Below are 23,410 nucleotides of genomic sequence, written 5' to 3'. Positions count from 1 at the left end.
CTTCGGTCTCTTTGAGGCTTATATTCTACGTCAGTTTTCATGTTTTGGGCTGTGGGTTATGAACACCCAGTTAAAAGTGTTTGGAATAATAGTGTTTTGTTTTTCTCATATATCCAGAAATCCAGAGGCTGCCAGAGCTATGTTTGGCTACTGCATAGGCAGCTCCTTTGTGATTGTCTTGGCTTTACCCTCATGCTTATAAGATGGCTGCAGTAGCTCCAACCATTGCATCTTCTGTGATGAGGTCTGAAGTTAGAATGGGAGGGATGGAACCCCCTCTTTGCACATCTCTCTTCTTTATCAAGGAAGAGAACATTCTGTCTCAGAACCGTCCACTGTAGCAGAGTTTCCTTCAGCTCCCACTGGCTGGGATTGAGTCCCTTGTCCATATCCTAGGTGCAAAGGAGGCTGGGAAAGTGCATTTTTTGGCATTTTGTATCTCTAGGGTGGGAGTTGAGATCTGGTGGCAAGAAAAAAAGGTGGGATAATGGCTTTTGAGCAGGCTCTGTTGAATAAGTGTGCATATAGTTCCCTCATCTGTCAAGTGGAAATGCTGTCTATTTTATGGGGTCATGTGCTTGCTTCGGCAGCACATATAATAAGTTGGAACGATGTAAAGAAGATTAGCATGGCCCCTGTGCAAGGATGACATGCAAATTCATAAAGCATTCCATATTCTTTTCTGGAGAAATAAAATCTAACCAAGTCGAAATCAAAAAGGCTATTAATGAGGTGCAAGAAAAAACGGAGGCTCTAACTGCTAGGATAAATCAGGCAGAAGAGAGAATTAGTGATACAGAAGACCAAATGATGGAGACTATTTTATGGGGTCACTGTGAAAGCAAGTTAGAATTGAGTGGAAGGCGCCTGGTCTTGTCTGGTCCCCTTCTGTGCAACCAGCTTCACCTCAAGCTACTTGAAGCCCCACTCTCCTTCCTTCTCCAGGTTGTTGAAGCATACTGTCCTTTAGTCTAAAACCCTCCTTTTCCTGCACTTTTAGTTACTTTCTGCTCATCCTTTAAAACCCATTCCAAATATCACACCCCACGGAAGCCTCAGATCAAGATCTGGTCAAGATCCCCCTTTATGTGCTCTCCTAAGAGCTGGCGTTCATAGTACTGTAATAGCATTCCATAAATACGTGCTGAATGAACGAAGGAAGGAACCCCAGAATTTCTCCTCCATAATACTGAATACAAATGCAGTTTAGAAAAAATAATTTTTGTGGTTTTGTATTTAATGCTTTTCTCTCCCACTCTTGAAAGTGCTCTTTTTGCATTCACATTACTGTATCCCTGGTCCATAAAGTAAATGCTCAGTAAATATTTGTAAATGAATAAATGGAAGACGATTAGGTGCTTAATGAATGACAGCCGTTAGGGCATCCCTTATCTTTAGTCTGTCTGAGGTGGGCAGGGCACTGCAGTTCAGAATGTGCAGATAAGGAAGCAGATGAGACGGGGCCTGGCTGATGCCCCACAGCTAGTACATAGGGGAGCCGGGACCAGAACCCAGGCCCCCCCCCCCAACTCCCAGGTAAGTGCTGGTTAAGGGATCTGCCAGGAGGGTGTGTATGGAGGGAAAGTGTAGAGGGAGAACCAAGAGGCTTAGGGAAGACAGGACAGGCTCCATCCCACACTACCTCTTGGGCACATTTCATAACCTAATTAATATTCATGTGTAATACTGGGATGTTATACCTATCTCACGGGCTTGTGTGCAGAATTGAAGGAGCTGAGGAATGCACAGCATCTAGAATGTGCTCAATGCTCAACAAACATTAACTGGTATTACTTTTATTACTGACACATGTTGAGAAATAAAGATCATGACTGTATAGCCTGGAGAACACGCTAGATGCTCAATAAATATTTATTACTGTGGTTGTTTTTGTCGCTGCTGTCATCATGATGTTTTCTGGCCAGTAAGAGTTTGCTTCTCTTCCCAAGGAGTCGATACCCACCCTTCGGTGACCCAAGGTCTCATGAGCCCCTGCCACCATTGAGCACAGAAATACCACACCCCAGCCCAAGTAACATGCAGAATGGCAGCTAGGACTTGATGGGTTTCCATGGGGCACAGCGCAGGCCCTCCTGGTTGCCTGTGTTTGTTTGTTTGTTTTTTTTTTTAAGCTAACATTTAATTTATTGATTTGATTATTTTTCTGAAAATTTTATTGATTTATTTGAGAGAGAGAGCATGCGAGTGGGGTGGGGGGAGGCGCAGAGGGAGGAGAGAGAGAATCTCAAGCAGACTCTGCACTGAGTGCACAGTCCGACTCAGGACTTGAGACGGGGCTCGATCCCACAACCCCAGGATCGTGACCTGAGCCCAAATCCAGAGTTGGATGCTGGATAGACTGAGCCAGCCAGGCGCCCTCCCTCTACCCCACCAGCTGCCTCTTTGAAGCCACACCTTAGCTTTGAGGGAAGATGGGCCCTTTCTTGTTAAAGACAAAGGGAAGGGAAATACTCTTGGCTCTGTGAGGCTGTAGCCTCTCATCATGGCATTTTCTCTGCCTCGCTTTTCAGCGTTTTCAGTCTGGTTAGGCCTTTGTTCCTGAATGAGCACCCGAGAGGGGAAAAAGTGACTATCTGGCCTTAATATATGTGACAAATTATTTAATGAACATTTAGCCAAGATTTGAAATTCCCCTAGTTTTATCTTCTTCCCCTTCCTTTCTCCTGCACCCCTGCCAGTGTTTCGGTAACGCGCGGGCTGGTCCCCACTCCCTCACTAGCCCTTTTATTGCTTTTAAGTCCTTGGTGCTGCCTTTGATCCTCCCCTCTCGGTTTCCTTTTCTCCAATTTCATGCTTCTTTCCAGTGGTTTCTGGCTGGAGCGCAGCGTGGGCATCGGAGGCCAGCATGAGGAGACAGATGCCGGGGGCTTGCGTTGCCCTGGGACGGTGGTGCTGCACTAGTGTTTTCTACGGATAGTGACATTTGTATAGCTCACTGGACGCGCTAATGGGTCCTTGTGAGGTGGACAGTAATGTGTGTGTTCAGCAGCAATAAAGACAGCTCCAGTCTGGTGTGCTGGCTTGCTCAGAAACTGAAACCCACACCCACCCCTCCCCCTTCTTGTGACTGTGAGAAACCAGCGCATTGAAAATGAGTGGAAGTTTTCATATGATGTGGAGACTTACTAAGTGCCGGGCTCTAGGCTCCAGCGTTTACACCTCTATCTCTTGTCTCAATATAATTTTAGGGTTTGGTGTAATCAAACAGTTGTGTGTCTCTGAGCAAGTCGTTTACCCTCTCTGGGCCTCAGTTTTGTTATCTGTAAAGTGAGTCAGTTGACCAAATTAGTGGTCCTGTGGGTTATGGATTTTGGAGAGCAGTATAATTCAGAAGGAAATAAGAAAGGGATACTAACGTAGATTCATACTTTTAATTCTGAAACCATGAAAAACAAACCCACCACCATCGACTATCATCACTGACTTTTAAGGAATGGGTATTTTAATGCCAAAAACTGTAAACAGGACCCAACTGTGGAATATATTCAACTTCTGGCAAACTCATGACAGTGTCGCTGTTGTGTTGTTGTTGAAAGTGCTGGGCCTGCACTTGGGAATGACTGGCTCAGAAGACCCCAAAGATCCAAACTTGCAATAAAGCCAACTGCATCTCAGTTAATGGTCATGAGCCTGAGGCGAGGCCATCAAAAATGCAGACCCGTCTAGACTTGCCATAGTGGAGGGAAGCAGAATGAAGGGATCTGAGGTTTAAATCAGGGTGTAATCTGACCTAACGTATAGAATTTCTTTTTTTTCTCACAAGCACCCGTTTCAGCCTATGCCCTTTTATAAATATACACCCCATCTACTTACATTCCAGTTTCTGTAGGTCTAGAACCCCGGGCGTGGGCTTCACTGGGTCCTCTGCTGCTGGGTCAGCTCCCAGGCTGCACTCACAGTGTGAGCCGGGCTGTAAGCATCTGAAGGCTCAGCTGGAGGAGGGTCCACTTCCAAGGTCACGTGCTTATTGGCAGGATTCAGCTCCCTGTGGCCTAGTAGATTGGACACTTGGGTTCCTCTCTGGCAGTTAGCTAGAGGCTTCTCTCTCAGTCCCCTGCCACACGGGACTCCCTAGCATGGCACTTGCTTTATCAGAGTGTGGAAGGCAGGGAGGAAATGGTCTACCAGCAAGATGAAGTGATGGCCCTTTGCAGCCTCACCACAGAAGTGACATCTTGCTACTTTTGCCCCTTCTGTTTGTTAGCAGCAAGTCACTGGGTGTGACCCACATTCACAGGGGGAGGAATTCACAGTGGTACAGAGACTGGGAGGCAGAAGACACTTGACAAGTTCAGTTTCGTTGGGTTTTTCCATTGCCTTTTGGTAGGCTTATATGGTGGCAGATTTACTCACAGGCTTTGATATTTCTTGGCCTCATGCCATAGCATGTGCCCCTGACACGTTGATGTTTGCCTTGCTGCTCTCCTGTTTGCGTTCTTTCTGTGTTCTTGTCTTCTTCCCTCTTTCTGGGCCTCGGAGAGGTATCAGATGCACCCATTTTGTTTTTTCTATATTTATGCATTTCTGCCTCATGATGGGAGATAAGATTTAGACCTTTAATAAGAAAGCTTATGAGAAGAATAAAGAAACGTGTGGATTATGTTTCCTAAAGTCAAATATTTATTTTCTTGTTGCTTTAGTGGAGGGGGCCATGTTAATCGATGACCCAAATTTTCTTTCTAAAGAAACATGTATTGCTGAGTTTTGATTCAAGTTTCAAAAATTGGCCAGAGACCCTGGACTTTTTTTTTAAGCCATAAAGCTAGATAAGGCTCAGCGATATCATTTCAAAGCCCACGTAGAATATTATTCTTATTCCAGACTATGTATAGTCTTCACGATTTCTTATTTTGGTTTTGGGTTTTTTTTTTTTTTTAAGTAGGAATGTAAAGGGAAAACAAACGCTTCTATTTTGCTGTTTTCAGAAAATCTTGTAGAGATTGATTTTGAATGTTGAACACAGTGATTCTGAATGTGTTCATGTTCTAAAACCTGTCCTTTAAAATGTATAAGTATCTTGTTCAGTAATATTCTAATTTCCCCTGTGAAATATCAAGGTTTTTTACTGAGCTGAGGCTTTTGTTTCTCCACATACCACCTTGTATAGAATCTGCACCACTTGGAAACATTTCATCTTTGAGTTTCATATGATGGGGTCTCTTTAATCATTTACATTTTGAAAAAAGAAAGTGAAATATTCTTTAAGAAGCCAAAGTAATCCACAGGAATATATGGTGTTTGTTCAGCTGGATATCTTATTTATTTGAAGTACTGAGAGAAATCTCTTCTGACTGCTCAAAAAGGGGAAGAATAAACAGTAAGAGTGTCCAAGTAATCTGAGCTAGAAGGTCCCTCCTTGCACAGAAAAGTTATAAAAAGTATATTCGCCCGATCCAAAAAAAATACTGTATATCAACTACTGAGACCTGCATAATGTTTTCTTAGTATTCTCACTCTTTAGAAGAAAAAAAAAACAACTGTAAAATCTGGGAACTTAAATTTTCTTTTGATATTTTAATATTCCTGGGCAGGTGAATGCAGTAAGTCTGTTTTTCCTTCTTAGAGCATAACAATCTCTTGTTGGCTTTTGTGTGTGCGATGTGTCGTTTGTCTCTTTGTAGACTCTATAACCATAAAAGACCATGTAATGAAATTAGCATGGCCAAAATCTCAGCGTTAACTCTAAGCACATTTCCTATAAAGAAGGCATTAAGAAGATGTTTAAAAGAAAAAAAAAAGAAATACAACATATTTCAGAAGAATTAGCTTCTGGAATATATCCAGTCATGAAAATAATATAGATTTCTTCTTTTGTTTTCTCTGTTAAAACCATTAGGACTGAGCTGGCGTCTTTCTTATGCATGAAACGTTGGGGAACTTACCAAATTCCTTTATCCTGGACCTGGAAGGGTCTTTTCTCTGTTGCAGTTTGCTTTCCTCTCCACCTTAAGCTTGCATACCGCATCTTCCAGTGCCATTTTGTCTCACTGCCAGGCTCAAGGGTCTATTGGATTCATATTTAAGTCTACAGTGGAGGCCTTTTTCATCCAAATCCAAATAAAAAAATAAATACATAAAATGAAAAATGAAAAAAATTAAGCTAACCTTTGCCATGTCTACCATCGCTATGCCTCCATGTTAGTCTGTAAAGTTAAGATCTGAAATGTATTCGATACAGTATGGGAGACTCACTGTGGATTTTCTCCAAATGAGCATATGTTTGTGAGCCTAGAGGACAAAGCCCAATAACAACAAAAACCGCAATTCACATTTATCAGGACTCACCGGTTCTAAGTACCTTTTATGTGTCCATGCCTCTGTTTCCCACCGTCCACCACCAACGGTACAGGGTGGGTAGGAACCGAGAAGAGCGAGTTCATCTATTTTGTGGAAGAAGAGTGTCGCATGATGTTAGCACAGAGGCTGTGCCTGGGCTTTGATGTCGGAGACACCAGGCTCCCGGGCTCCACCCTTCCTTGTAGGGACATCTGTAATCGTGGGCACATCACACTACATCTCTGGAACTCAGATCTTCTTTTTCTCTTTGAAATGGGGAGAAGTAAGAGCTTTTCCTGAGGTCTTGGTGATGTCTAAGACTACACAAGAAGCTTTTGTCGGGGATGTTGTCTATTATTTGATCGTAAAACACGTGAAGCTATGCCCTGGCACGTTAGCAGTGCCCTTTCACTCCGAATCCCAAGGAGAACCCCTGAGGAACTACCATCCTATCTTCCGCTTGGTAATGAAATTATAACATATTGCTGGAGCCCTGGTCCAATTTTGTGCCTTGTCAAACCATATTAATGCTAATGGTGAGCATGTCAACTTCCTCTGGTTTTTAGTAGCTCTACATTTTGTTCCCCTTATTCTAGGCTTTTTCTTTCTTTTAGTCACCTTAAATCCGACTTTGGAAGCAGGTCAAATATGAATTAATAAAGCGATTTAGGTTGAAGTACAGGCATATCCCCTTAAATCTGTTAATAACACCAGACCAAAAGCAACTTTATCTTGGTCTGCACTTTTAGACATGTTTCTGAATCATCCATGCCCAACCAGAGAGACGATGCAACACGCTTTGAGAAAATGGATCTTTTAATAAAACCATCCTGTGTTCAGGATTTGGGGAAACTTTCATCTGTATTTCCACATTTTGTCCTTGTAATGATGAACATGATACTAGATACTGTTTGCTATCAAGTGGTACTCCAGCTGCCGAGAGGGTAAAACCTTTTAATCAGATAGGTATGTGTTTGTGTATGTGTATGCATGTAATCCCAATTCTTCAAGGACCTAAGAACCATATATTTACTTCTTTTTTGGTCTTTTTCTTTCTATTTCTTGACTACCGTCCTTCTCCCATGCCCGTTATTGTTTTCCAGTTAGCTTTTTATATCTTAAATATATCTTTGTGAAAAATTCATTTATTTCATATTTAATTCATTTAAGATGGTTTATAACGATGACAAGAGCTAGCTAGCAATCGCAGTGCACATGGACACTTGCGGATAGTAAGTACTCAGTGATGGTTTTGTTACATCATGAGATAGGCATGCGCCCTTAGAGAACCTGCCTGGGGGCAGGGAAGGTAAAACCAGCTATTTCAGCCTGTTCTTTTGATCCTGAGGCTTTTCTTTTCTTTTCTTTTCTTTTTTTAAGTCTGTTTATGAATAAAACATTTTAAGCAGAACTGTATTAACACTGATCAATTTTTTTCATGGTAGTGAAATACAGGGTGAATTCCATTAAGTCAATTAAATACTTTGATCAAGTTTTTAAACTTGATACATAGATAGTTAAGCTGTTGCTCTTAAAAAAATGTATTTTACTGAAATTCTTTTCACCAGGACCTTTCCCCCCTGCCCAGATATATTGTACCAGTGAAGATTTCATCATCCGTTTTCTGTACACACCAAATTTTACAGCTTTTGTCTCATGAGTTTTTCTTTGTATTAGTTATTCCCACCAAACCAAACTTTTAGGTTGGGCAAATCTCAATTTCACCACATGCAATTTTTGTCACCAAGTTTTCGTGATGATTATTTCAACCGGAAAAATGTGTTGTTTATTTAATAAAGACCAGTATTCATTTTGTAACTAATACTGAAGAAATTCCTCGCAAGTCTGTTCCGATATCCTAGGGTTTCTCAGTTATCCAGGATTGGTCTCTGAGGATGTTGCTAATCTGATTCTTTTACAAACTTCGGAGGAGTTGGATGACTTTGAAACGCTTGCCCTTTGTATTGTTGTGGCCAGGCAGGTCGTACATGATGGGTCCGGATGTCCTCTTGTTGGTCCAGAACAATGTCTTTCAAACTTTTTTTGATTACCACCAAAGATTTTTTATGTCACAACCCAATGTATGTATCCTTAAGCTTATGCACGTATGTGTGTCTTCGTGTATCATGTGCATGTACGTGTGTGTCTGAAACAAACATTTTATGAAATAGCCCTCTAACTGTGGGCAGTGTTGTCTGCTGTTTTCATCTTGGTTGTATTTCATTTTTTAAAGTGATGATTGTGACCCAGTTTTACCGCCCGCTAAATAGCAATCTGTCCTTTGAAAATTGCCTCTGTAGAACTGTTTGATCTGCGCACATCTGATAAATGTTCATTGAGTGCCTCGTGAGCTGCCTCAGGGGGTAGAAAATGCAAAAGTGAGCAAATCATGATCCCTGGCCTATGGGTGCTTATATTGAACAGGGCAGACATGTCAAGAACGCAGGCGTGAGGAAGCATGGGCACCACTGGTCCTACAGTGTTTTCTACTTCGGGGGTTGATGTAAGAATAGTCACATAAAATTGCAGAATGGAGACGACATCTTTACTGAGCCTTGAAGGACATACGGGAAGTGGAATGTAGACACAAATAAGAGAACATTTCAGGTAGACTTTGAAGCAGTGGTATAGCGTGGAGGCCAGGACTAGGGACAAAATTAAGGATGTGGTAAAAAAAAAACAAACAAACCTCAATAATCAAGATAGTATTTAATGCAGTATTTTTAAAAAATCAAAATTTGTGCAAAAACTCATGAAGAAGAAAATTTCTAATTTTAAATCAAAATGTCAGTGTTCTAGCACAGACTCCATTAATGCACATGGATTTGTGGTGAGTTGTGCAGGAGGTGAAGGGGGAAAAAAAAGGCCACCAAGGGCCTGGTTGAGGATTTGGGATCTTACAGTGTCCTATTAATGTTAATGATGATGGCGATAAGACGATGATGAGGGGAATGACCCACAAAATCTAACATTCATTGAGCAGTTGCTGTCTTCCAGGACTTGTGCTGTGTACCTTATCTATTTCTCACATTGTTTAAGATTGCTATTCCCTGTTATTGCTGGGGAAACTTGTCAGGATAAATAAATACCCTGCTCAAGGCCACATAACCAAAAGGCAGTAGAGTGGAGATGCGAGCTCTTTCCAATGGGCTCAAGTGCTCAAGTTCCAAATCCCTACCACTGATGGCCTCTGTTGGCTCCAGGTTGTGTCTGGGCTTCAGAGAGGCCATTTTTATGCCAGCAAGAAAGTGAGTCGGGAAGAAGAGGTTTTTGTTTTGTTTTGTTTTTAACATAAAGACCAATAGGTAGGCAGAAAGAGTTGGCCTTTTGGAAGTTTTGTAAGCCTATACAAAGGCAGTATTAGGGGCCAGGAGATAAATGTTGCAGAACTATAAGGAGAAACAACTTTTAATGTGTTCACTGAACAGGGAAGGTAAATGGGCAGGAATACAGAGGGGCTATATACATTTGTGGATGGATTTGTTGATATGCCCATGTGTGTGTGCATGCATAAACAAACAAGGAAGATAGCTGACATTTAAGTTTTGTTTAGTGCTTAACAAAATACTGTCCTGTCTTTTCTAAAGCAGTAGCATTAAATTCTTGCCTTAGGGATATCAGCTAGAGGTGATATGGGGCTATATTTTAATGTAATTTAAAGTATTTTTCCTTCAGATGGTATGTTGTTAATGATAACTATTAGAATTGTGAATCGGTGGTGTCTCAGAAGCATCTTGGTATATCTTTCTAGTGATGACACTTAATGATGTAGGACAGAATCTAAGAAAAGAATATTTAGAATATCCACATGTGTTACTTCCATAATATATATAAAAATTTTCATGCCTATTCATTATTTAAATAGCTGTGGACTTTTAGTGAATACCAACATTAACAAACCATGTTAACATGACTTAAAATATGTAATGAAATTTGCAATGCCATCTGATGACGGAGCTATCAAATTAGCACACGCAGCATTGACTGATCATCCTTATAAAGAGCTATTTGCATTGCGAACAGAGAAGATGCACATCCCCTTGTGGGCTGGCAGCATTTCTGTAAGCATTTTCTTAAGTGAGGCCACTGGCAGGATGGTTTTATTCGATGTTGAAATGTCATGCACCGTGTGCCCATCCTATGATTCTAATCTGTGCATTTAGGGGAGTTGGCATATGTTCAGACTGGCTGGTACTGTTCTCTGTGATTGTGTGTGCGTCTGGCTGCCCCCTTTTTGTTCGTTCGTTTCTGCTGTCCTCATTAAAGGCCTTAACAAGGCCTTCCTCGGTTCTCAGATGATGGCTCTTCTGAAGCGGGATTTATTCATGGGTAGCAAAAGCTCTCTTGCAGATATGCCATTTCATTACTTTGCATAAAACAGCAGAAAGTTTTCTCATTCAGTCCAGATTTGCTCCTTGCTCTCTAGGTTCTTTCAAAGTAATGACTCATCACAGGTTTTAGCCTACAGAGCTTCACTATGCAGGTGTCACTTCATGACTTACACGTTTGTCCTGAGTGAGTGAAGGTGAATTCAACCAAAGTTGAATTACTTTGGTTAGAAATACAAAAATTCCTTTCTTCCTTTCTTTCTTTCTCTTTCTTTCTTTCTTTCTTTCTTCCTCCCTTCCTCCCTCCCTTCCTCTCTTCCCTCTCCTCCCTTTCTTCCCTTTCTTTCCTTTCTTTCCTTTCTTTCTTTCTCCTCTTTTATTCACAATTATTTTTTCCCCCAGTGCTAAGCTTTCTTTTGGGAAATCTTGATAGCTCTTCCTATAAGACTCTCTGCTTTTACAATAATCATGAAGATCACAGAAGGTATGTATAAAAGGACCGTGAACTTAATAGCTTCTGCTGGACTCTCCATGCTGGAAGTCACATGAAAGGTCCCCTTTTCTGGATGAGGAAACTCAGGAATCCCCCCAGAGGTGAAGGGTACATAGCTTGCTCTGGTTGAACTTGGCCTGCAGATTCTGTCTCAGTATTTATCTTCTACCCTTCCCTGTTCCCTGTCAGTGGAGTGTTTTGTTTTGTTGATACAGCATTGTTTGACCTACATGTTTATTTCATCTCATATACACACACACACACACACATACACACACACACACACACACATATGTATATATATAATTTTAAATTATATTATTATGCAGCTTTTGAAAAATAAACAGAACGTAAGTCACCTCACTTTTTGGCATTAATACAAGAAAGACAATCTGACAAAGTGCATGTATGTTTACATTTATATATATACGCACACAGGAATGCATATATAAACTCGGGAGCCCTGGAGGCTCTTGATAGGTGGCGCTATGTTTCACTTGTGTATGGCTTGGGGGAAAAACAACAGAATGATTGTACATCCTTATTGGGCCAGGGGAAGAAGAAAACCCTTTATTTCCAACAATTTCCATTCCCTGTGTCACCTCGGTATTTAATTGACTTCACTTAGACGACTACCTGAAGTTTTCCCAGGCTAGTTGCTACTATTAATTATAACCTAGAGGGATAATACTAGTAAACTAATGGATCGCGGTTCCTAAACAGAGGCCAGCGGGTGACTTTGGAAGAACTGATCCACAAGCGGCTGGCGTGGTAGGATGAACTAAGGCTCCCTTTGGTCATCTCAGGTGATCACAGTCCTGCCATCACCTTGGCAATTATGCGGGACAAGCCCATTAGTTTGGAGATCAAGAAACGGGACCCTGAAATGTCAAAAGACTGTTTCATTCAGCTTCATGCTGAGAGAGTTTTCTTGGCACTTTGAGACTCTCACTTATTTCATGTTTTAACTGACATGGCCTTTCCAGTATTTTGAATGGATGCATATTTTTTGTATCCCGGGATATTTCAAAGTGTCCTGGGAATTAAGCATTGTGGTTTTTTTTAAAAGCTTATAATAATAATTATTATTATTTTAGTAGTCTTTACACCCAGAGTGAGGCTCAAACTCACAACCCCAAGATTAAGAGTTACATGTTCTTCCAACTGATCCAGCCAGGTCCTCCCCCCCAGCCCCCGCCCGAAGGCGTTCTTGATGTTACATATGAAAAATTGCAAGATGCGACTTTAGAGTCCTGAGATACAGTCCATAACAGGCAGGGCTTTTCTAAACTAATTTCAGAACATCTCAGAATTGTCTTTGGTTATCTTACCCTTATTTGTTATTTAGCTGCATAGTAACTTGGGTGTGGCTTTGATGCTTATAGAGATCTTCACTATTCAGTTCTAGAATCTATTTCATTTTGAAAGTCTTTAGCTCTCAGTTTCAGTAATTTCTGGCTATTTAGGACAAAAAGCCACAACTCCTTTGCCTCTCATTATGTTTGGTACTGAAGTCCTCTGGGGGTCTGTGTTGGGGGTGGGGGTGGTAGAGCTTGGAATTTCATAGGTACGTTCTGCATCATACAAGACATCTGTCTGCCCTGTACACATAGTGTTATAGACATTTACAGTCAGGGATATTCAAGAAAGCCAGATTTTTAAAAAGTATTTTGAGAGAGGAATACCTAATTGTTTCTTTTTATGCAAATCCAAAGTAATTTTCTCCTAGAAAAGCACTAAATATACACTTTGGCTCTCTTTCCTCTCTCTGAATTAATCAAGTGTGGTTGCTGCTTTAACTTGCTCAGCTGGAAACCACTGGCTTGTAGGACTCCGGACTCATGCGATGAGTTAAACACAGGGACCCCGAGTATGGAAATGACACAGAATATTCATAAAGTGAGGCTGCATGACTTCCTGGGAAGGTAACCCTGCAGCAGGCTGCGTTTCTCTAGTGTCCATAAAACCCAGTCCACACAGCAGCTCCATCCGTGGGTGACGGGGATTTTGCTGATGGTTTTAAAATCAGGGATAGTTTATTATTATTTTTTAAGGAATATTTTAGTACACACTTTTTCGCATAGTATTAAAGCATGAAATTAAACTGAGTGCCATTGTTCCCCTGGATATCACTCTGACCCTGTCACTCTGGCCTCCCTGCTGTCCCTTCACACATTCATTGTGACATTTTGTATTCATTCTTTTCACAAATGGGGGGGCAGGGATGGGGGTGGGGATTGGGTACACTTGAGCAAACGGAAATGGAAATGCATATCATACAGGTGCAGCCCCAGTTACTAACCCGAGAAAGTGAAAGCTGCCCACAAATTCTCAAGGTGGCCTTCGAAGTCTTCGGTTTGTCTTTAAGAAGCTGGCTTAGGATGGAAGCAGTGAGTCACGAATATCATGTTCATGCTTTTCTATAGGTTCTCGGTGATCAGCTTGTAAACGTGCAACTAAATACACACTGTTAGCTTATAATAAGTCTCATCTGTTCATATATTTGAGTTGACTCTTAAGTCTGGGCGGCGATATTAGATAAAGCCCTTCTTGGAATACGGTCATCCCCAGAGAGTCCACATGGTTTTTCATTGCACTCGTATTGAAATCTGCAACCATATTTTAGGATGGGCCTGTCTACGGTGTTCTCATTTGAGCATCCTTTGGACTGTCTTCAGGGTTACACGGGAGAGACAGGAGAGTAGGGAAGATGCATTTTGCTGAGTGCCAGGCAGTGGGCTGGGTATGTTTTATATGTCATTCCAATTACTTTACTTCCCCCAGGAACCTAATGAATTACAGATTATTATGTCCATTTTAGAGATGAGGGAATCAAGGACTTGAGTGCCTTGCCTCAGTCACATGGCTCGTAAGGGGCAGAGCCGAGCATCTGACATATGTGCCCTCCCCACTGCTTCTCGCTGCTTCCCTGAGATGCAGCGCACAGCATGCCAAGGCTTCCGCAGGCTCCGGCCCCATCCCCAGGGCTGAGTGTGGTTTCTGGGAGCAGCACCATGGATGGAGCTTGGTATTGCTGCCAAAGGAGCTCACCTGCTCTTCTGTGGTTTGGGAACCCATGGCTGGGAATCAGGCAATGGCGATGGTAAGGATAGGTCCGTTCCTGCCCTTTGAGATGGACAACCTGAAGCCTGGAGGGAATCATGGGATGGAGAGTGCCAGTGGCCTGCCAAGTCTGACATTCCTGAGGGCTGTGGGAGCAACTTGTGCTTTATCGTTTCCTTAGTTTTCTACTCAAGAACCCACCTTGCAGTGTACTCCTTCTGTGCTCTCTTCTTTCTTCCTCAAATACTCGTGCTTCAAGTGCCCAGATTTCTCCAGCACTTAAGGATAATAGACCAGAGGTCAAGCAGACTAGCCTTTTGGAAGCTGCCCGCTCCTTCTGTAGAACGTTGGCCCAAATAACTTGGATTTGCACTTTGCAAGAGAAAAAACTGGTGCAGCATAGGGGGGCACGTCCAATAACCTGCTACATCTTTGCTTTTGAAGAACTCGAGAGTAGATTTGACCCCTTTTAGAGTATGAAATGCAGTATATTCTGAACCAATCCAGGTGACCTTTGAGGGTTGGACCGATGAAGTGGAGCAGTCTTGGAGCAATGCAGGGTTCAACATTAAATAGGTGCTTTGTCTGAGATTTTAGTCTGTTCTTTTATATTAGGAAGTATCACTTGCCTCTCCCTCCAAGTTTGGAAGGTATTTTTCTTGGAGAATAATGCTGATCGAAGATATCAGTAAGGATATGGATATTGCTAATCTCATTTGTCAAAATCTAGGCACAGATGTAACCCACACGGTGGCTCAAGTTTCATAGTTGACTAGCACAGCGTTCATGGTTGTCAAACCAACCATACTGTGTTGCCCTCATGTGAGTTTGGTGCTGCAACATATGTGTGGAATTCCATGTTTGATACAGATTTCTTAAAACCTGATTAAAATGGCACATGGGTATTTCACTGTCCACGAAAACTGTACCTTTCACACACACTTCTTATAAATCAGAGAGCCCACCTAGCAAATTCTAGCTTCTCCTGGGTGTCCTATATTTAACGCAGGCCCTCCTAGCATCTGAGTCACCACCCACTGAACTCATATTGTCACTCATCCAAATGAGGAACTAATTAGGAAGGCCAGAAAGGGGAAAAAAGGTAGGAGTGTATCTGGGGAAGGTGGGGAATTTTGGGTTGAGAATCCTACCCGCAGAAGCCAAATGTGTGTGTAGCTGGAACTCGAGATCTGATTTAATGAAAGAAGAAATAAAGACAAGCCAAACAGGGCCGGCAGGGATCCCCACTTGGGTATGCCTAATGCAGAGAATGGAGAGGCAGCCAGGAGCCGTGCAAAGCTGTTTTCAAAATCAGAGCCATTTATGGCCCCCCCAAACCCTTGCAGGTCATGCCTGAATACCTTCACTGCGCCCCATGTAAAAATATACTTGGAGGAGATTGGACATGCCCTATGAAATATACCTTATTTATTATCATTGAGCCCTCCCTTTTTCCGTCATGCTTTAGAATTATGGGCTGGAGCAGTTCTTAATACTCTATTTATTTTAGGGGAGGAAAATGTTTTTCTTCAACCACAACATTCATGCAATACCAACTGCTGCCAGTTTCCCCAGCATTTAAGGAAATATTGTTGCAAGGCTTTTATGTTCTGTACTTCAATCAGCCAGACCCAGCAGTATCCCAATAGAAGGACCCTCAACAGACCATTTTCAGCATTTTGCTACAATTAAACTCCTCTGGTTTTAGCCCTCAGGCAATTTAGTACCTTTTTACATATGCACATTATGAACTTTTGACCAGGGCCTAGCAGTCATATATTAGAGTGCTGCTCTTGAAAGCAGGCTTAACAAGTTCCTCTGAGTATTGCAGTTGGAGTCAGTTGTGGAAAAGGTAATTTAAGCAACTTGCAGCGAGGCCATTCAGAATCTCAGCGATGATCCTAAATATCTCTCTCTCTTGCTCACTCTCCTTTTTTTTTTTCCTTGTTTCCTCTGGAAGCTGGTAGCAAGAGCTTTCAAAGTCTGTGATTGATCTTTTATTCAGTAGCTAACGAGGGCTGTGATTCTATTAGCGCGCTACAAGGCAAGAGAACAGTGATTTAATGAAGTGTCTAGTGAGCCGGCCATAGATTTATCCTGTTGTCGCTAATTTGCAGTGCCGTTGTGCGCATAAAGGAAACTGCACTCACACTGCTATTAAGCAGGTATTTCCTTAGTAAATTGTTGTAAGGTCAGGTACAGTTATCTCAGCAAAAGCCATGCCTTACCTCTTCAGTGTGTGCAGATGACAGCCGCCGTGCTGGGTGCCCACTGAAGTGGAACCGGGGGATCAGAGGTCTGTCTCCAAGTCGCCCTGAGCGGAGGCAGGAGCAGATGAACTGCCAAGTAGGAGTAATAGAGTCATAATTGGTGATTAGAACTGGAAAGGTGCAATAACATCTTAATACAAACTGGCGTATGTTATAGTTACTGTCAGTTGTTGTAAACTCGCCCTGCTGCCTGGACTAGTTACATTTCCCTTGATTAGCTCGGAGAAGCGAGGCGGCGGTGGGTGCGCCAGGGTGCGCGCCGAGAACACCCAACCCATGCCGCTTCCCCAGGTCCCGCCCCATGGTCCCTGCTGTTTTTCCAGCACTTGTGCCCCGCCCCCCAACACACACCCTGAACGCAACACGGTAACCTTTCCCCAGCACCCCGGGAGAACGGTGATTTCATAACTGTCCTCTGATCGCCCCTCTTGCCAGGCGCAGTGACATTTATGCACTCTGGCTTTGAGGCTCGTTGAACTTTTGTTTTATTTGCCTTTGCTAAGGGGAGGTGTTTGCCTCGTGTCAAATCCATATCCCAATGCAATTCTGGGTTCACAGCAACAGATTTGGTCTTGCCGTGCCAGAAGGAAAACAGGAAAGAAAATAAGGACTCAGCACTGAGGACTTTTGCATCTGAGACTGGCCTTCTTTTCAGAACACAGGGGGGCATTTCAAGTGTGAGGTGCCCTTGCAGGTATGGGGAGGTGGTGTCCATCCGTGGGAAAGGCTAATTGAAGAAATTCCTTTACGATGCTTGATGAAATGCCAGGCTGGCTAAAAAGGACAACCCTTGAAAAACAAGGCGTCCAACAGCAAATTTACACATGGCTGGAGATTTCTGTATGCTCTTTAAATTCATACAAGAAGAAGCTACCCAACATTGTCCAGACATGCTGAGCAGCTGTCATTATTCATAAATATAGGTGACTGGTCCTTTGTTTTGAGTGAGGTGAGGCTTGGCAGGATGCCTAGGAGCCAACAATGAGAGGAGCTGAGGAGAGAAAGGGCCTGGACACATTTTACTAATCTGGTACATAGTAAGTTCTCAACAAATCTTTGATTCTGCGGTTGTAGAATCTGTAGAATCTTGTTCTCCGGTTCTCACTCTGACCCATAAAACTCAGACAGTTCTCATGCTTACTTCGCTCCAGGGCTGCCACGTGTTAGGTTAGTTAAGGTTTGTGTTCAGGTAAAGAGTTTAAAGGAATGTTTTTATAATGGACATTTTTGCAGACAGTCAACTGGATGATAAGACAAGGTTGAGTCAAACTCCCTGATTTCCCACTGTGGACCTTTGGACCTCAGCGCGGTCATGTTCAATGTGTGATGGTGGTGGAGCTGCCATGCTCCCCCTCCCATAGATTTCAAAAGCTGAAATCTCAGCTTTTTGGTCTGGAAATTAGAACCTGGAACACACGGGTAGTGACCTGTTGTGGAGAAGACAAAGCTGATCAGAGCATACCAGCCTCAATGAGAACCTGGTCAGGGCCTAGGAACAGCTTGCACTGACCTGTCTGGGAGAGACGTGGTGTAGGGAATCCTTAGAGACTCCCTGCCTAGCTTCACTGGCTATCCAACACTAAACCCAGTTGAAAGGAAGGAAGGAAAGAAGGAAGGGAGAGGAATAGAGGGAGGGAGAGGGAGAAGGTGAGGAGGGAGGGAGGAAAGTGTGGCCTGAGGTCCATACTCAGGGTCTTACAGTCCACACGAAGCACCCTGACCAAGTGACGGCCTAGGAACGATAGTGCCAAGTGGCTAGAATTTATTGAGTGCCTACTCTGTGCTCATATCTCATTTAATCTTAATGGCAGTGCCCATTTTCTAGAGGATAAAGGTGTGATTTAGAGGCCATGTCAGAAGCCAAGGCAGGATTTGAACCCAGATCTGTCTGTATTTCCCCCTTTCTCTGTAAATAGGTAAGCGCCACCCCATTTCAGTGTGCCCCCACCCCATTCTTCCTGGGGAGGCCTAATTTCTCGAGAGGTCTGGCAAGGGCTGCTCCCTCCCTTTCATTTCTCTATAGGTCCCCATTCAGTCCCGTTGTGGGACACATAGACACTGTGCTCTCCAGTCTGATTTGGGGACATGTTGTTGGACCTTCACTAAGGAAATCAGGGAAAGGAGAAATAGAATTATAAAAATTCTCATTTCTCAAGTGGATGAATAATCTGGATTGGAAATCATACTGTCCTTGGCCTACAGACCACTTAGCCTACCCTGCCTTTTCCCTAAGTGGCCCTGAGGGAAGATTTGGTAAACAGTTGTCTGTTTTAGCCCATGACCCGAGCTAAAAGGTTGGGACAATATCCCCGAATAAGGTGCGTTTTCACTAATAGCCCATATGGATCCATAATCTCTTAACTTAGCATGCTTTCCGGGAATGTGTTAATATTTTCCACTTACACAACCTGTTTTGGTAATAAGCCCCCCTTATAAATGCTCCTTGGTAAATAATGCCCATCATCAGAGGGTACCAGTAGTGTAATCAATTTATGTTTTTTAAAGTATTCTGTGTTTTATGAATTTTTTTTTCTTTTTGAAGAACTGATCTTTAGGCTCAGAGTTGCATTCATGGGCCTTATTTATTTTTTAAATGAAAGGGACTAACACATTAGACACAAAAGGTCACCTATTCTGTGATTCCATTTAGATAAAATATCCAGAATAGGCAAATCCATAGAGACAGAACGCAAATTGGTGGTTGTCAGGGCCGGGGTCTAGGGAGCTGACTGCTCACGGGGTGATGAAGATGTTCTGGAACTGGACAGAGGTCATGGTTGTACAACATTGTGAACATACTAAATTCCACTGAATTGTACATGTTGAAATGGTGAATTTTGTGATATATAAGTTTCACCTGAATAAAGAAAAATAGGGTAGCACATAAAAAGGCGTCTTGTCACATGGGACAAATTAAATTGTTTTGGGTTTTTTCCTCCCCTTTCTTCCATCTGCACTAAAGAGTCCCCCCGCTATTGCAGCAGGAAGTGCCTGGGCTGTGTGTAATGCTCAGGTGAGCAGCTCTCAGAGAGGGCGCCTGGCCCCTGCCCTGCGTGGGGTTCTGCTCCGGGCCTCGGAACCACGTGCTTACCTTCTCATTTCTTGACCACACTATTGATGAGTTATGTGTTTGCCTGTGTTATTAATAATGTATTCCTTGAAAAATCTATGTGCATTATAGTCTTTGATCTTGTCATGAAATTTCAAAGCCAAACATTCCATTTTCTTTTTTTTTTAATTGTCAAAGAGAATGGAAATAATTTTAAAACTTTTAAAACTCCCCTTTCTAGTGGAGAACTTCCTGCTGACCTGCATCCATGTTAATGAGGTATACATGTATGAATGTGCTTGTGTGTGGTGTATGTACACACACATATACCCATATGTACATATACAACATGATACAAAACTTGCTTCAGGCTTCCTGGATTCTAGAGGTGAGGAATATTTGAATACAAGACTTACGTATCTTGTAGATTAAAACAGAAATTAAAGACTTTAGACTAAGGCACCATCAAAAGCTCTCTTTTCATTGTTCTTTTATTGTTTATTGACTTCAAAAAGACTTTTTAGTTTAAACTGACTTTAATGTCTCTCGAATGCTCTTTTGTAAAGTGACTTTGAAAACTCAGGGATAATGTCTTCATTAAGTGGAGAAAAATCTTAGGGAAAAATATACTGTAACTTGGCTTTCATTAGAGTAGAAGGAGATAAAGGTTTGCTTAATTAATGTCTGTTTTCCTTCTGTTCAGAATTCTGAGGGAAAAGGGGGCTAGAATTAGTGCTGATAAAAGCTTGAAACAGATACAGCACTGAAACTTTTTTCTCCCCTTCTCAGAATTTAGAAGAGCACACTTTGTATAACTCTGTGAACGGTATTGGAACACCCCAGGTGCCCCGTCTTTCTGGGTGTACAAGGCCTCCGGACCCCGTGACACGGGTCACCCCAGCTCTTTCCACTCTTGGCTTCATCTTTCCTTTTTTTTGTTTCCAGCGCTTGTTTAGAACTCGATCTGGGAGGGGCCGTCTATTCATATGTCTTCTTTTGTACGCATCCTCCCCTTGCTTCTTTCGAAGCCACCCGTCAGATCTGATCTCTCCAGAAAGTCTGTCCCCACTGCCCCATCCTCTGGGTACCCAACGATTCCTTTTTGTACTGGATCTTTAGTTTTCTGTGACTTTCTACCTCTTCCCTGTTCTGCATCTTTTTTCTGCAGAGAGGATCTGCCCCTTGAACTTACGAATGCTCTCTGGGCTGCCTTTCCCCCCGCTTTAAAAAATTCCATGGGGAGCTGAATGCTGGGCTTTCCAAACCCTGAGGCTCCACCAATGCCAGCCAATCATACTGGCTGCCTTATTCTTTTTTTCCTATATTAATAGCAAAGAGAGAATTATGCATAGGAGCACCACCCATCAGAGTTCAAACTCGGTTTCAGGATGCATCCTGAAGGAATGCAGTTTCTAGAGTCGCCATCTCAAGGTACCTTCTTGGCTCCTATTAGAAGGCTTGCCAGACTGCCCCTTGTGTGTAGACATCAGTGATCCTGTGGCCTGACAGAGGAAACAGTATCTTAAAGTGGAAAAGGCACAGGGCTTTGGATAAAATAGACCTAGGTACAAATCCTATGTCTGCTGTGTACTAGCTCACAGACCCAGGCTGGGCTGAGCCCGTTTGAGCCTTGATATTCATATCTACAAAGTGGGGATAATAGTGCTTACCTCCAAGGGTTGTGGATGGATCAAATGAGGTCCAGCAGAATGCAGTTATAATCCATGTTGACCTCAGCAACCCCCTGCAGCTGCCTAATTCTGCATCACAACAGATCTGCTTGGGCTTCTTCTAAGTAGCTAACACTTGCAAAGACTTTCTTTTTACCTCCACCCCCCCCCCAAAAGTATATTTAAGAGGGCAACTTTCAATATTGTGATGTCTTACACCTAATAATCCGGATGGCTTAGCTGTCTTTATTGTGTCTCTCAGTAGATGGACGGGTGGGTAGATTGATTTTGTTTTAACCTGTGCCATCCTGCTGGTCTTATTCTTTTTCGAATGCTCAAATGCCACTAAGTCATGGGTTTCAGAGGTGGATGTAAATACTAAGAGCTTTAAGTGGCATGGAGTCGCTGCGGGTTTGTTATGTAAACCCTCAGGGATATTTATACCCTCTACTGAGAAGGGTAATTGAGCCTCCAAACCACCCACCAAGTTTTCTGCCTGTAAAATATTTAAGGACTGGTACTATAAAGCCATTTCCCTTATGCAATTTGTTTTCCATCTAGGAGCAGGAGAACAAGGGAAATATGGCTCAGAGTAACTTATAAAAACCAAACTCTTAAGCTGCTAAATGCATCTCCTCACAATAGCACCTGGAGGAGGGCTGAAGGCAAACAAAAAGTAAACAGAAAAGGGACCCAGGTTCAGATATTGAGATGACAGAGTTCCACAATGCAGCGCAATGATGGTGTCATAAATCACCCATTCAGTATCAAGCCAGATGTTCTCTGGAAACGTAACATGGAGTGTGCAGAAGTGAGTTTTGATAAAAGGGGCCTAGTTAGAAGATGTGAGAAACTGACCTTCAGAAAGCATAGCAGGCTGCCTGGACACCTTGGAGTACATAGCACACCATCGTCAGCTTGTGCTTTCTTGCGCCTGGACTGCAGAGGTGTCTCAAGGTGTGCTTTCCTGAGGGGACTGTCCCCCTAGAGGAGTGTGCCCCAGGAGCCTGGGTGAGGTGGCGCTGGGTGACAATTTGAGATGCTCTAAAATAAGTCTCTGTGCACAGCCTGGGATGAGAACCAAAGAGATGTGGAGGAAATGCTCAGGGACTCGAACAGATGGATATGCTTCAACTGATGCATTATTAAAGGCAACACTGGCTGCCCACGTGTGTACATGACTCAGATATGGTAAACTTGATTGATTTTACATAAGGTCCAATGCGACTGTTTTGGATTTGCAGGCAGTGCTCCCCCAGGTGCTGACTCAGGGACCCAGGCTCTTTCCGTCTTGTGGTTCATCATCCTCCGCACCTGGTTGTATGCATCAGGCTGGTGGGAGAGGCTGGAACATGGGCTCTTGCATGTGGGGGCAGTTTAAGGACCAGGCTGAGAGTGGTACATATCTGTGCAATGTAAGAGGCTAGGAGGTGTAGTCAAGCTGTGTGCTCAGGAGGAAGAGGAAACAGGGAGGATATACAGACAGCAGATCTTGGCGGACATACTGGTGTGTCTTTGTTTGAAATCACTTTGGATTCTCATTTCTTTTTTTTTTTTTTTTTTTCGTCAAAGTTCTTCCTGTGGATGACTCTGGAGATAGTCAGAGGTAAATGGACTGTGCTCTCTGCCCTCCACGATCTCAGCCTCTTGGGGAAACAAGAGCCCGTTCTTACCGTCCACTGTGCTGACTGCCAGGGTCTACTTCCCACTAGGGAGAGTGGGAAGGATTCTTGCTCCCCTCCACGGCCTCCCTAGCAGCTGAGGGGCCACAGGACAGTTCTGGCCAGCAAGTACCAGCAGAAATCCACCCAGGCCTACTCGGAGACCTTCTGCTCTTGGATGAAAAGGCAGGGCTGCTGGTGTTTTCTGTCCCCCCCCCCGCCGCCCCCCACCTTGATGCTGACAGGCACATCTGTCTCCTTGTTGTCATGAAGGCATAAACAGAAGGGAAAAGTACAAGGATGGGGTGAGAATGGTCCTCACCGCCCAGGACCACAGCCTGGAGTCAGCAGCTGTGTCACAGACAAGTGTCTTCATCCAGGGTCTGTTTCTCCCTCCTCCTGCCAATCAACCACTAATAAACATACCAATATGAGTGTGGGATACAGGTTTAAGAGACATTCTGGATAATCCTCAGGGGTGAGAATTCTTTGGGAATGCAAGTCATTCCTCACCCCGTTTGTCTGCTTGAACATACACCAAATAATCATTGTGTTCTGCTTCACTTGGGAAATACACCA

General features: G+C 43.1%; 1 protein-coding gene and 1 non-coding gene across 5 annotated transcripts in view; both read left to right on the top strand.

The window, feature by feature from the left end:
• Positions 1-23,410, top strand: part of WWOX (WW domain containing oxidoreductase) — a 928,538-nt gene that overhangs the window by 282,502 nt on the left and 622,626 nt on the right. The gene's annotated exons all lie outside the window — the stretch shown is intronic.
• On the top strand, positions 575-680 carry LOC113936816. The gene has a single exon (XR_003524379.1). It is a non-coding gene; the product is annotated as a U6 spliceosomal RNA (small nuclear RNA).

The sequence above is a fragment of the Zalophus californianus genome, chromosome 17 (assembly GCF_009762305.2).
Source record: "Zalophus californianus isolate mZalCal1 chromosome 17, mZalCal1.pri.v2, whole genome shotgun sequence".
Taxonomy (NCBI): Eukaryota; Metazoa; Chordata; class Mammalia; order Carnivora; family Otariidae; genus Zalophus; species Zalophus californianus.
Note: the sequence above shows the minus strand (reverse complement) of the source record. Positions and strands in the feature narration are given on the sequence as shown.